This window comes from Ambystoma mexicanum, chromosome 7q (assembly GCF_040938575.1).
Source record: "Ambystoma mexicanum isolate Mex_15411 chromosome 7q, UKY_AmexF1_1, whole genome shotgun sequence".
Taxonomy (NCBI): domain Eukaryota; kingdom Metazoa; phylum Chordata; class Amphibia; order Caudata; family Ambystomatidae; genus Ambystoma; species Ambystoma mexicanum.
In genome coordinates, this window is record NC_090941.1 from 422,912,346 (window position 1) to 422,926,343 (window position 13,998).

Genomic DNA, 13,998 nt, shown 5'->3' on the forward strand with positions numbered 1-13,998 from the left:
AAAGATGACTCGTTGTCAGTTAGTTGCTGATAACATGTCCTGCAGAAGTGATCTAGGGTCACGTATTTCCATAAAATGTGCATTAAGCCTGAAGCAAAGTCCTTTGAAGCTCTTGATGAGAGCAGAAATCAACATGGGCTAAAAGCCACATGCCCTATAAGAGTATTTGGGAATCAAAACCTAAGGGCTAGGAAAGTGAGTGATGCTTGTGAGGCAGGGGTTGATAGACAAATACATTTTGTTGCATAAATAGTGCATCGTATATGCCACAACATTCGTTCCAGACATTTATTAAAGGTGAGAGAAATCTCCTTTGAACCATGCCAAACCAACTTTTGTGTGATAAACATAACAGAAGGTACTAAGAAAAATTTGATTCAGGCCTTCCCATGATTCTAAGAGATTTGAAAGTTGGTGTTGGGTTGAAGGACACAATTCACGTTTGTATGACAAAGTGTCATATTTTTCACTAGTACGGTCCATGAGGAAATCAAGAAAAATGGTAACTGCACTCAGGAAGGGCGTGCCGAAGGAAAATTAGTATGGTTTGATTCACTGTATAATAACGCATACATATTAATCATCATGGGGTTATTTGAAAGACACAGGGAGTGATTACAGTATGAGAATTTTCAGGACAAAAGATGCAGGAATCCTTGTCATTTTGAAATGATGTATCTATGGCCACCATTTCTTCTCCCAAAAAGCTTGTGATCCCGACACTCTCGGGGGAACTTGACACTTTCTCCTGGATTTCGCAGTGCTGTTACAGGTTAGTTGAACAAAATCACATCACCATCTTCCGAGTTGATTCTGGGTCTCAAATCCAGTTATATATACAAGGATGGAAGCGTCCACGTTTATTGCTCACAAGATTGCCAGCTTGAAGGCAGCGTACTATGGGTTCCAAAAATCGATGGAAGTCAATCAGTGAGCTTGGACCTCCTTGTCCTCTCAGACCTTGGTCCTGTTGCCAATAATACTGGAACTTCATCTTCACATTTGTACAAATGTGAGTGACATATCAAGGGCTTCTGGTGCCTTTCCGATCAACCTTGTTTCCTTCTTTATTTGTCTCCGGTTTAGTCACATATATCACAAACATTTTGGCTCAGATTTTTTTATGTTTCAAACCCACAGCGCTACTTCTCCATATAAGTGCAACCTATAAAGGCACTTATATAAAATAAAATATTTTAAGGGATGGGCAGTAGTGCTGGAGGGAGAACATTAAATGTAAAACACAACCAAATGAAAAGCACAGCACCAAAGCAAATAATAATCTGCCACAGCCAATACACAATATTAATAATAAACAATAATACATCAAACCTCACACATAATAGAGTCAGAGGAAAAACGTTAAATGAAAAATATATCACAAATTGAAAAATACATAGTGCAACACACAAGATAACTTGCCTCACCCAACACTAGTAGGTCTATAGGGACAACACAACAATCTATATACATAAAAATATAAATGTTTTTGTTTGTTCGAAATCTTAAATCTCTGAAAGTTCTTCACTGATTACTTTGAAATTTTGACACAACCTTTCATTCGAATAGGCACATGTTTTTCTATACCTACTATACATAGATGTCACACCTGTGATAGGTAAAAACATGCTTTTTCTGAAAAACTGTGCCATCTGTTGCACGTAAAAGCAACACACGCTGGCTCAAATACGTGCCAAGGAAGCAGCAGAGTGACGTGCAGAGTGGCGTGCAGCCAGACTTTAGGATGCACGGTTGCGAGAACGGCGATCACGTTCTGCAGCTTAAGATCTGCTTTGAATGCGACAGGCTGAGAGTGTTTGAAAGACGTCAACGAGAAACCGCAGATCAGTTTACAATCGCCTTGCATTCTGGTACAACAGAACTGATGATTATAGTTTGAGCCGGCATGTTCTCATCGGCACCATGACTGAAGTGTGTCCTTATTGCACGGCTCTGACATTTAATGGAGAAACAAAAGGAATGTGCTGCACCGTGGGGAAAATTAAACTGCCTCAACTTGAAGATTGAGGTTTGATGACATCCTCCACCTTTTGTTCATTTCGGAGTGGTTGCAACATAACCATGAAGAAGGTCACTTAGTTTTACCGGCTTCAGTTAGGGGTCTATTGTGACGACTGAAACATATGTTGAGTTATAGCAAATAAGCAGGACGCTATTTGTTTTTTGTATTAACACTTACTGTAATCATCAAGAGGTGTTGTAACTTATGTTAATATATTGGTTCTAGGTGGTCAAAGTACCCCACGTGTGAAATACTGACATGTATAGTGAGACTGTGAATGAATGATGGAATGAATGGTGTTATTTAAATGTGGATGTCGCGAACAATAAACATCTGTGTAAATTGTTTATAAATACACATATTTTTGTGACAAGATTTGGTACTGTATAAATGTGTACAGATGTTCTGATCTCATTTTGCCCAGGTTCATTTTCTCTTGTTCCACTAGGACTTGAACATAAATGGCCCTCTTTCAACTTTACCAGAATGAACAGGCACTCAAGTGAAGGAAAATGTGCCTGGAAACTTAAAAGGGCTGGATGGGCCCAATGCATGGCAAAAGATATATGTAGCTGATAATGCTACTTTCCTAAATACATGGAAAGCTACACTTTCTGCTTAAAGAGACAGATAGCAGCATGCACATTATCTTTAATGCTGCACAATACTGTGATACAGAAATCTAAAGTGAAGGCAAACACTGTGCATTTGTCATGAATAACAACACTTCATTTTCAACATTAAAATGACATAATTCAAAAGGAGAGGCCTACTTGTGGTATAAGTGAACACAGGTTCTCTCTGTTAACTGGCCTATTTGGTGAAATTCTAAATGTACCTCAGGGTTACTATTGTGGGAGTAAAAACATTATGCTATGAACAACAGGTTTAAATGCAGTTTATTATAAATATGGTTAAACACAATGCCATGCAAAATGTCAAAAGGCAAAGAACCTTTGGTTGATCTAAAGATGTACTTTGAGAAGTATGATGCAGAGGGGCATTTTCACTGAAATAAAATGGTGACCCATGACCTGTTGGTTGGGGCTCTCTAGGAGCTGATAACAGTTGCTGATAACATACTGATGACATGCTGATAACATGTCCTGCAGAAGTGACCTAGGGCCAGGTTTTTCCATAAAATGTGCATTAAGCCTGAAGCAGAGTCCTTTGAAGCTCTTGAGGAGAGCTAAAATCAACATGAGCTAAATGCCACATGCCTTGTAAGTGTATTTGGGAATCGAAACCTAAGGAAATGGTAGGTGCTAGGAAAGTGAGAGAGGCTTGTGAGGCAGGGGTTTAATTAATTGAAAAATACATTTTGTTGCATAAAGAGTGCATCATATATGCCTCAACGCTTGTTCCAGACTTTTATTAAAGGTGACAGAAATCTAATTTGAACCATGCCAAGATGATTTTTGTGTGATAAACACAACAGAAGTTATTAAGACAAAATTGATTACGGCCTTCCCGTGATTCTGAGAGATTTGAAAGTCGGTGTGAGGGTGAAGGCAAAATTAACATGTGTATGATGAAGTGTCACATTTTTCACTAGTAAAGTCTATGAAGAAATACAAAATTGGTAACTCTGCTCAGGAAGGGCGTGCCGAAGGAAAAATAGTATTGTCTGATTCAACGTAAAATATAGAACTCATACATATATTTCATCATGGGGTTATTTGAAAGACCCAGGGAGTTATAACAGTATGAGATTTTTCAGAACAAAAGATGCAGGAATCCTTGTCAATTTGAAATGATGTATCTATTTCCCCCCCTCAAACTACATCATACATATCTCCTAACTTCTGGCCCATTAGCAGCCAGTGGGCATTTTGGTGGGAGGTGAAGGGAACAAGGCAGCCAATCCTGACCGCGGGAAACATGACACGGTTGCAATGTTACTAGTTACTAGTTTGCATCAGAACTGGGCTTTTTGTGAATTATCCAGGAGAGACCTACTGCCTGACTCTTGTGAGGAACAACTAGCAGGGAAGCTTCAATCCTTGCATTGGAGACAGTGGCTGGGACATAGAGAAGCTAGCTTGGACCCAAACCAGAGGAGGAGAAGGAGTCTGGTGCGGGAGAAAATCCCTGACTGAAAGCCCTTGACCAGACCTGTGCTGTCCTCAGAGGAGCCCTGCTGTTTTCCCTGACGAAAGCCTCCCATATAAGTAGATATTCCAATGATGTTAATTGTGTGGAGAACCACCTGCCTTTATCCCTTTCCATTAGTGGGTAGAGGGGGTTGAAACTGGGTAGGCCCTTTGCACAATTTATGATATCTTACTCAAACATATTTCCCAATTAGAAAACCACCCATCTGTTGAAACTGCATTGTGTTGGGAGGAGCCATCCTCAAACCATTCCATTCAAGTGTGGGGAAGGGGGAAACTGTGTAGATCCTTAGCACATTTGTTTAGAGTAAATCAATTAATTCCCACATAGAAAATCATGGGATGAGGGTTGTTAGAATTCAAAACTAACAATACCTCACACCCAGTGTGTTAGAGCTCATTTAGCCCATGAAGACCTGGTTGACTGTCTCTGAAATCCTTTACTTCTGCATAGAAAGGGGTTGCATGTCCATCATCCCAAAAATAAGTAATCCATAAAACACAACCTTTCAGGTCAGTGTGGAGGATGTAAAATTAAATTCCCCATTCCTTCTAACCAGAATTATGGTGTTGTATCCCATCTGCATTCCTAGGGATAAACAACATTTTTCTTTTGTTTTCATTTTTTCTCTGACCCCAAGTTATCAGGTCCTGCCTTTTATTTTCAAGTGTGTTGAAAAACAGTTTTCATTTGAGTTCCTTCTTCCCAACCTTGCCTTTTAAATGATAAGCCCAAAATGATTTTTCCCATTGAGTTCCTTTCGCAAACAGCGCCTTTTTAAATAAGCCACAAAACTATTTTTCCATTGTGGCCTCACTCCCTGCATCTTGCCTTTCAATCAAAGAGGTCATATTAAATTGAGGCCTGGAAGGTGAGGGTTGCTGGGAGAAAAGTATTGTTTCAAATTAAGTCAGTTCTGTGGATTTTGTATTGTATTGCAGATGTTTTCCATTGGCTAATTCAAAATTCAATCCGTGTAAGTTGTTATTGAATCTTTCAACATTTCACCTGTGTTGTTTTATATAACCGAGTCATAGTTGTGATTTTGGCTGTTGCCACAACATTGGTGTCTGATGTAGGTCTGTTTGTCAAATCTTGATTCATTAAATGAATACATATATATATACTTAATACACACCGGCCTGGTTTCTAATCCATTGATGACACTGGGTATTTGTTGGGGTTTGGTGCGAGATGGGTTAGAGGCTTCACCAAACTGAATTTGAATAAACTGTACTTTATTGTGTGTCACCTTGTTTGTGGGGAAAGGAACTCCCAAAGTTGAGTGTAATTGCATAATAAACTGTGATAGTAATAACACTCATGTTATGGCTTATGAGATTATGCAACAAGAAAGTGAGGTTTTGGTCTGATAAAAAGGCAGTGGTCCAGGCCATTAACTTACAGTCTTCCTCTTGTCCAGTGGTTTTGCTTAAAAGAATTGTTGAAATATTCCTGTACAAGAATATTGCATTTAGACCTGTGCAAGAAATTGTTAATACCACAGCTAATGCTCTTTCTTGTTTTCAAGGGAACAGGTTCTCAAAGGTTTAACCCCATTTGCAGGAGGAGCTCATTGGAGCAAAAGGTGCAGTAGTTTGTCTCTTGGATAAGGACCACAGAGAGATCTTAAAGTTAGACTGCGGCTTTCCTGACCGCTGTGGCATTGCACAACAAGCTTGGTGGTAAGGGGGACGCAGTGGTCGAGGGTTGTGCCAGTTTGGAAGGGCCAAAAGAGGATGGTCAACATCCCATAGATTTTGTAATGCTGACAGAAATTTGAAGTGGAATTGTTTAGGGAGGTGTTGGACAGTGGCTTTTTTGTTGCGTTGCGCATCAGTGAGTTGGTGGCGCAGAATGAAACGGATCAGACGGGAAGAGGCAGGTGTATCACACTGAATAGGATGAAACACAGAAACAGTTGCCCCACCATTTTTCTTTTGCATTACCTGGTTAGGGGGCAAACTTGCTGGTACCGGAGGATGGTTATCCTGTAACTATTTTCCAATTCAGGAAGTTGCAAGAAATGATGCTAAAGAAAGCTGGCTTTCTGATGATGGGGTGGTCTTCACATTCCCTCGTGATTGGGGCGGTCACAATGGCCTTTCAAGAAAGGATGTCATCAGTATTATGTAAAAGGGCTCCATTAGGAATTAATACTTGGGATATGTTATTGTTATTCTTTGTTATTTTTTGTTATTATATGGGCAAATAAAAAAGTATCAACCTACCCAATAAAACAGTTATCTAAAAACAAATTCAATTAAGACAACAATCACTTTAAATATACTTTGAGAGCATTGATGAACCCCCCACACAGCAAGTGCAACCTTTACATTACCAATACCTACACACAATTTCCATAAACATTCATTATCAATAGACCCAAGTACTACATTCTGAAGAACAGAAGTGCCAGACAGTGCAAATACAGATGATTCCAAGTTTCAGATTCAGTCAAATTGTGACAGTGCTTAAAACAAGTCTCATCTTTAGGAATTGTTCCTCTACGGACCATGATTTCATGGGTCTGTAGAACATTGAATCTAAAACACATCAGAGCATTTCTAAAATATCTACTCGGGTAACAGGATAAATAGGGAGCTAGTGTACCTAATTGTTTATGCTCATTTTCAAATGGGCTAAGGAGGCATATAGATGTATCTTTTCTGTAATATGTATCCAATCGGCTTGGTACACAACATGCTTTTCAAAACCAGGAAGCAAGTGGAGGTCCTCCTCTTTCCTTCTTTTTCATTGAAGTTTCCATTGGAAATTTTTAAGAACAACAACATTGAATAACTTTCCCCCCTCCGATCTCTGTTTCTGCATTCCAAGTCCCCTGAATTGGTTGAGGTTGCAGTCTTTTTCCTGTAAATGTCAGGCTTCTCCCCTTGGGCCACTGTGCACTCCTCGCTCCTTTGGTGGGCTGAACCCCCCCTTCTCCCGTTCACACCATACCCATCAATTTAATTTTCCTCGGACACCATGCTCCTCTGCAGTCTCTTTGAAGAAACATCAGTACCAAGTCCCAGTCTGCTAGGAAACCCTGGTGTTTCCCCTGAACCCTGTAGGTTACCCATTCCATTGCTGCAAATTGCCAGATTTTGCTCACCCATTCGTTTTCTGTGGGAGGGTCTTTCGACTTCCACTTCTGGGCAATCACCAGGGCCTGCTCTAGTATCAGAATCACATAAATTATTTTCATTCGAGGGGAGGGACTGCAGTGTCTAGCCCAGGAGGTATTCCCCCATGCTCCCTTTACACCTCACCCCATTATTTCCTCCAAAGCTGCCAAGATAGTGTCCAAATAGACCCTTATTCGGGAGCAGTCCCAACATATATGCTTCCACGTTCCTGCTGCGCTGCACTCCCTCCAACAATCCTTTTTCACTTGTGGGAACTGCTTGATCAAGGCACAGGAGGTGAGGTGCCAGTGGCATAGCAACTTGGTCCAGAATTCTTGTATTTGTACCGATCTTTTCATTATGTTGCCCCAGACCTGTGGCCATTCGGGTTCTTCTATCCGGCGGACCACTGCCTCTTCCCGTAAACTTGTGTATCGATTGGGGGCTGCAGCTTCGTTCTGTTTTAGGAACCTATAGAGGGTGCCCACTAAGTTCCTGTCCCCTGCATTTCCCATTATGAGTTTTTCAAAGGGCGTGAGAGGTCTCAGCGATGCCCTGTTTACTTCTGGTTGGTGCACCCAGTGGTGTACTTGTGTGTATCGGTACCTCTCTTCCTCCCCATAGAGGAATCCAGTTGACATTGGATGAAGGACTTGATTTCCGCACTTTCGAACATATCTCTTATCTTGAGGCAACCCCCCTGTTCCCATCTGGTAAATCCCCTCCCCTCTTCCCCAGGTGTGAATTGTGGGTTAAACCTTAGTGGAGTGAAGGGTGATGGGAAGGATGTGGTGCCTGCCCTGATTATTAGCTCATCCCAGGTATCGCATACTAATGCTCCTATCAAGCTTTTGTATAGATTATTTATTTATTTATTTTTTTCATTTAGTTTATACAAACTTTAGAAAACTTTTTGAAAACTTTCTCACATTATCGTTGTCATGCTCGACCCTAGCATACTTAATTTCTAATGTTTAGTATGTATTTCTTCTAAAACATTTACAAATATCATCGGAAGTAGCATTCTGTCACTCTATTCCATCAGAGTCTGTCTTGGGCTGCCTTGCCCGTTTGGGGAGCACGCCTGCTTCAACTTTTTTCTTGTGGCAACGTGCGATTTCTTACATTTCTTACTCCATTTCTTGCATCATGATTTCCATCTGTTGTAAAAACAATGTGAGTGCCAGCGACAATTGTTTGTGTGCACTACAGTGTAAGCGGCTCCACCACTCTTCCTCGCTGTATGTTGCGACTAAATCTCTTTGAGTGGCCAAATATTTCATTCTCAGAGCTTTGAGTTCACTGCAGAACAGGATCAAGTGTTTCAGTGATTCATTCTCTGTTTGGCAGAAACGACATTTTAAGTCCTTGAACAGCAGTTTCTTTCTGTGCGTTTCCATTTCTCTTGTTTCGTAGAAATTTAACCTGAATCTCAGGTAAGATCTTCTTAGGATTTTGCATGGAAACATTTCCAGATATTGTAGTGTCTGCGTTCTTCCCTTTGCTTCGCCTGGATGGTTTATCATACATTTATGGGAGTTTCTTTTCTCAATTGTTTTGATCCAGTCGTGTTCCATTACTTTCTTTTTCACAGCGTTTGGATTAGTGGTCAGCTGGTTCTCCTCTGCTCCTAGCTCTTGTAGTATCTTTTTACAATTTAATCTCCATTTTTGGAGTATCGGCTTTGACTGCTCTTTTTCGTGCTCTGCCAGTATTTTGAACTGTGGAACTGAGGCCTCAATTGTTTTGTTGTATAGAGTTAGCATGTTCCAAGTGATTTTTGCATCCAGGGTTGGTACTCCTACTTCATAATGTACGCATGCCGTTGGGTAGCTAGTTGGAATTTGGAGGATCTTTTTCCAAAACGACCCCTCGCACCTTGACCATATTTCGCTTGAGCATCCAAACATGCATTCCGCTCCAAATATAAGGGCTGGGATTACCTTGCTTTTGTAGAAGTTTATCACGGGCTTGAAAGAGAATTTCCCATACTTATTATGGACTGCCCATGCTTGGGCCGTTAGTTGTTTCCATTTGCTTATAGTTTGAGCTACCATTGGATCATCACGTAGACTAGAATTAATGTGTACTCCCAGGTATCTGCTGCTCTTTACTTTTTGAATTTTTTCTTTCCCCATTGACCACTGGAATTGATGTTTTCTTGGCGCTGCTCCTTTTAAATTTTCAAAGGTCAGGATCTCTGATTTTGTTGTGTTGACTTCCAGGCCCATCTTCCCCGTGTATTCTTTCAGAGCCGATAGCTTGCGTTGCAGTCCTATTGGAGTAAGGTCTAATATCACAATATCATCTGCGTATAGGAGCCAGCTGACTTTAATTCCATTCAATGTGGGGGCGGGGTACTTTTCACTTCTTCAAATGCTTTCCCCACCTCAGATATGTAGAAGTTAAATAGTGTTGCGCCTAGGGGACAGCCTTGTTTTATTCCCCTGGCAGTTGGTATTGCGTTTGAGTAGTTGCCTTGTGTGTCTAGTCGGATTTTAACTGTCGTTTCCGAATACAATTCTCTTATTGCCAGGATGAGACTCATAGGACATCCTCGCTCTTTCAGATTCAGCCAAAGAATTTCGCGATCTATTCCGTCAAACGCGTGAGCCAGGTCTATAAAGGCTAAGTACACCTTCTGACCCGATCTAATCGCTTCCATTTTGAGCAGGTTTAGTATTAGCAGATTTAAACTGCACCCTACCCCCTTAACAAAGCCTGACTCTCTGATGTCAATTGAGTTACTTTCCTTCAGCCAGGTGTTTAGCTTTTGTAGTAACATTGTAGCAAAGATCTTCCCCACTACGTCCAACAAGGCGATTGGCCGGTAATTCGTTGGTGTTAGCCGGCATCCTTTTTTAAAGATCGGTACTATTATGCCTTCTTTCCATGTTAGTGGTATTTTAGCTTCTTGCGTAATGTTTTGAAAAAGTCTGTCACAGAATGAGGACCATTCCTCAATATTTTCTTTCAACATCTGATTTGATAGACCGTCGGGACCTGCGGCCCTTGACTCACTGCATTTCTTTATACAATCGTATATTTCTTTGTATTCAAAGTTTAAATCCCATGGTTGGATTTTGGGAAACTCAGGTGATTTGGATGCCATCTTCTTCTCAAATAAGGAGCTGTAATGTGTTTCCCATTGACTTTCTGTAACCATGTTTTTGGTCATTTCCTTTTGCGGATTGTTTACCTCATTTATTAATGACCAAAAACCTCTGGTATTTCGTTGTCCTAGGGTCTTCAGCATGGCTTCCGCGTCCTTTTGGTCTAGCACTGCTCTATGGCTTTTCACCCAGTTCCTGTAGTTATTCTTCAGTGTTCTCAACTTTCGCTTCTGTTCTTCTTCGTTTACGTTTCCTATCTTTCTACAGTTTTTCCTTAGAGCTCTTTTTTTTCGTGCTATTTCTATATCATACATATGTTTCTTGTGGAAAGATTTCCCCTGGCAATTAATTTTCAGCCTGTAAATTTCCATGAATTCTCTATATTCTGTTGGATGGCCATTCAGGGTACCAGGGTGGTTTTTTATGCCATCTGTCAGGGACTTTATGGCCTAAAGCCGTGTTCTGCCCGGCTCCAATTCAAAAGGTTGATTCGGTTGTGCCAGTTTCTTGAGAGTGGGTTGATTCCAAGTGAGAGAGACTATATTGTGGTCACTATGAGTGGTTTTTATCACCTTCATTGACGATATATCATCTGCCATTCCCTCGGTTACAAAAAAGTAGTCTAGGATTGACTTTTGCTGCCCTCTCTCCCATGTCTCCACTGCTGGAATGTGTCCCGTTTTATTCCCATTCATCATATTCAGGGCACGGTCCTCCATCTCTTCCAGCCATGTTCTTTTTTTTTTTGCTTCATTTATTGATGTTTTTGATTTCCCAGTTTTGTTTCCGTCTAGTTCTAGTATTTTTAGATTGAGATCTCCACATATCACCATGTTCAGTTCCGTCTCGGACGACATCACGTTGTCTACCGCATCCAGCAGGTCGTCCATTAAGTGTTCTTGTTTTGGGTCTTGGTGGTTCCAGTAGATATTGAATATGTGTACTCTTTTTTTTCTGTGTTCCATTTGCTATTTTTGCCTCTATTTTTGTGTATTGTATGTTGCTTGAGTGATTTCTCAAAAAATAGATTATTGTGGTGGTCTCCCGTAGGTTTCCACAAAGCTTTGTCCAGGTGCCCTCAGCACAGCGCCTCTTCCATGTGTCTCCACTCCTTGTTTCTCTCATTTTTCAGCCAGTCCCTGATCACTCTTACTTGGGCCGCCACGTAGTAGGCTCTCATATCTGGCTCCCCCAGGGTCCCTTATTTCTTGCCATTTGTAACAGGTCTCTCGCTACTCTCTGGGTCGTATTATTCCATATGAAGTTCCCTATCATCTTATATAAAATTCTGAAGAAAGGTTTGGGGACTTTTATTGGAAGTGCCGTAAAGCAATAAAGGATTTTTGGGAGGATGACCATCTTGACAGCATTGATCCTCCCCAGCCAAGAGATCCTAAGGGGGTTCCGCCCTTGCAGAAGCTGTTTAATTTGTGCTAGCAAGGGCAGATAGTTGAGGAGATACATTGACTCCATGTCTTTGGTGATGTTTACTCTTAATTACTTGATCGCAGAGGCTGCCCAGTTATATTGGAGTGATTTTATTATCTCTCAATCCTCCCCCCCTTCAGCGTTAAATTAAGGGCTTCCAATTTGGTGGTGTTGATCTTTAGGCTGGCTACTTCTCTGAACTTTCCCAGCTCCTCCCCAACGCCCCCAGTGAAACAGCCGGTTCAGTTATAGTCATCAGGAGGTAGTCTGAGAAGGCTGCCACTTGTTGGGGTTGACTTACGAACGGGATGCCCGCTGGGTCATCCGAAGCCCGGAGTGTGCCCAGCAGTGGTTCCAAATGGATCGCGTAAAGCAGCGGAGAGAGGGAGCAGCCCTGCTTCATGCCACTGGACACCCTGATGGTCCCTGATAGTTGCCAGTTAATCAGAAGCCAGAGGCAAAGGGGTTGATGCAGTTTGCCTTTATCATTGTCAACAATTTCTCCCCAAACCCCATTTTCTTCATGTTTGCAAATATAAACTCCCACTCCACCCGGTCAAACCCTTTCTCTGCATCTAACGCTACGAGAAGCTCTGGGGTCTTTTTCATGCTTGCCTTTTCTATTAGGTGTAGGAGCAAGCCGTCCGGACCTGGTGCTTTGTTTATGGGCATCAAACTGATTGCTCTACATACCTCCTCTGGTGTTATGGGTTGGTCAAGATCCTGTGCTTCCTCCCTTGTTAGTGTAGGGAGGTGGATATTTTCCAGGTATTTAGTTTGGGACTGTTCTTAGGGATCCTCGGATCTGTATAGATCTGATTAGAAATTGGAAATTCCCATTGTATCTCTGATTGTTCGGAAGAGACCCTCCCCTTTACTTAGTTTGACTTTGGTAATGGTTCAATCCCTTTTCTCTTTTCTTAGGAGCCTAGCTAGCTTCCTGTCAGCGCTGTTAGCTTTTAGGTAGTAATTGTAATTAAGTTGTAACAGTGCCCGTTCTGTGTTCCTCATCTGCAGCACTTCTAGTTGGCCCCTTATGGCCCTGTATTCCCTCCTTGTCCCTCCACTGGCCCATGGCCCCATTCTAGACATTACCTGTTTCAACTTCTCTTCTAGTTCCTCTTCCAACTGCCTCTTCTCCTTGTCGCTCCTGCACTTGGCTGCAATGAGTCTACCCCTAATTGTAGCCTTGAAGGCGTCTGCCCTAGTTTGTTAAGGAGAAAATATTCCTCTGTCTTTTCTGATCTCTTCCCTAATTGGGCCCTCTTTGATTATGTGGGACGGGCCCCTCCACCACCAGATCCCCTGCACCTGGTCCCTCCTTTTTACTGATATTGTAATGGGCGTGTGGTCTGCAATGGTTATTGCCCCTACTTCAATATCGGTTACTGTGCCCAGCAATCCACGCGAAACCCAAACGTAGTCGATCCTTTAAGAGGACCTGTGCACATGGAAGAAAAACGTGTACCCCATTAAGTCGTCCTTCTTTTCCCTCCATGCGTCTAGCAGAGCTAGGCCATCAACTTTGTCTTTCAAATGTTTTGAGGGTTTGCACTGGGAATTCCCTCTCCCAGCACCTCTATCCATTCTTGGGTCCCATGCCAGTTTTAGGTCCCCTGTCAGAATGATCGGACCCTAGCAAACCTTTCCAGCTTACCCAGCTTCTGCTGAATGAATTTCTCCTGCCCAGAGTTGGGGGTTGTATATGGCTGCAATTGTGTATGTCTCCCCTCCCGATTCCAGCCTTGCTGCAAGATACCTTCCACTACCGTCCTTTTCCCATTCGGTTGGTTTCAGCTCTAGGGCGGACCTGATCGCCAGTGCCACCCCCCCCTTTCTTCCTACGCTCATTCACTTGTAGGATTTTGTCGTACGACTGGATTTTAAATGTATGAGCGTCCCCCAATTGTATGTGCATCTCTTGCAGTGTCAGGATGTCGGGTTTCTCCCTCTGAAGGAACTTTTAAAAGGGGTGTTGAATCCCCTGATGTTTAGTGACATTATATTCATTTTGCTGGTTTTAGCCGACCCCATTGATGGACCTTGGAATGGACTTCTCATCACCTGGTTGATCGGATCCATCCCTGCCACCTGACAAACCCACCAACCCCCCCCCCCCGCACACACACCCTCAGTGAGCTCAATTGCCCTCTGCCCCCCCTGGTGTGGTACCTCAGGTATTGCCCCCCTT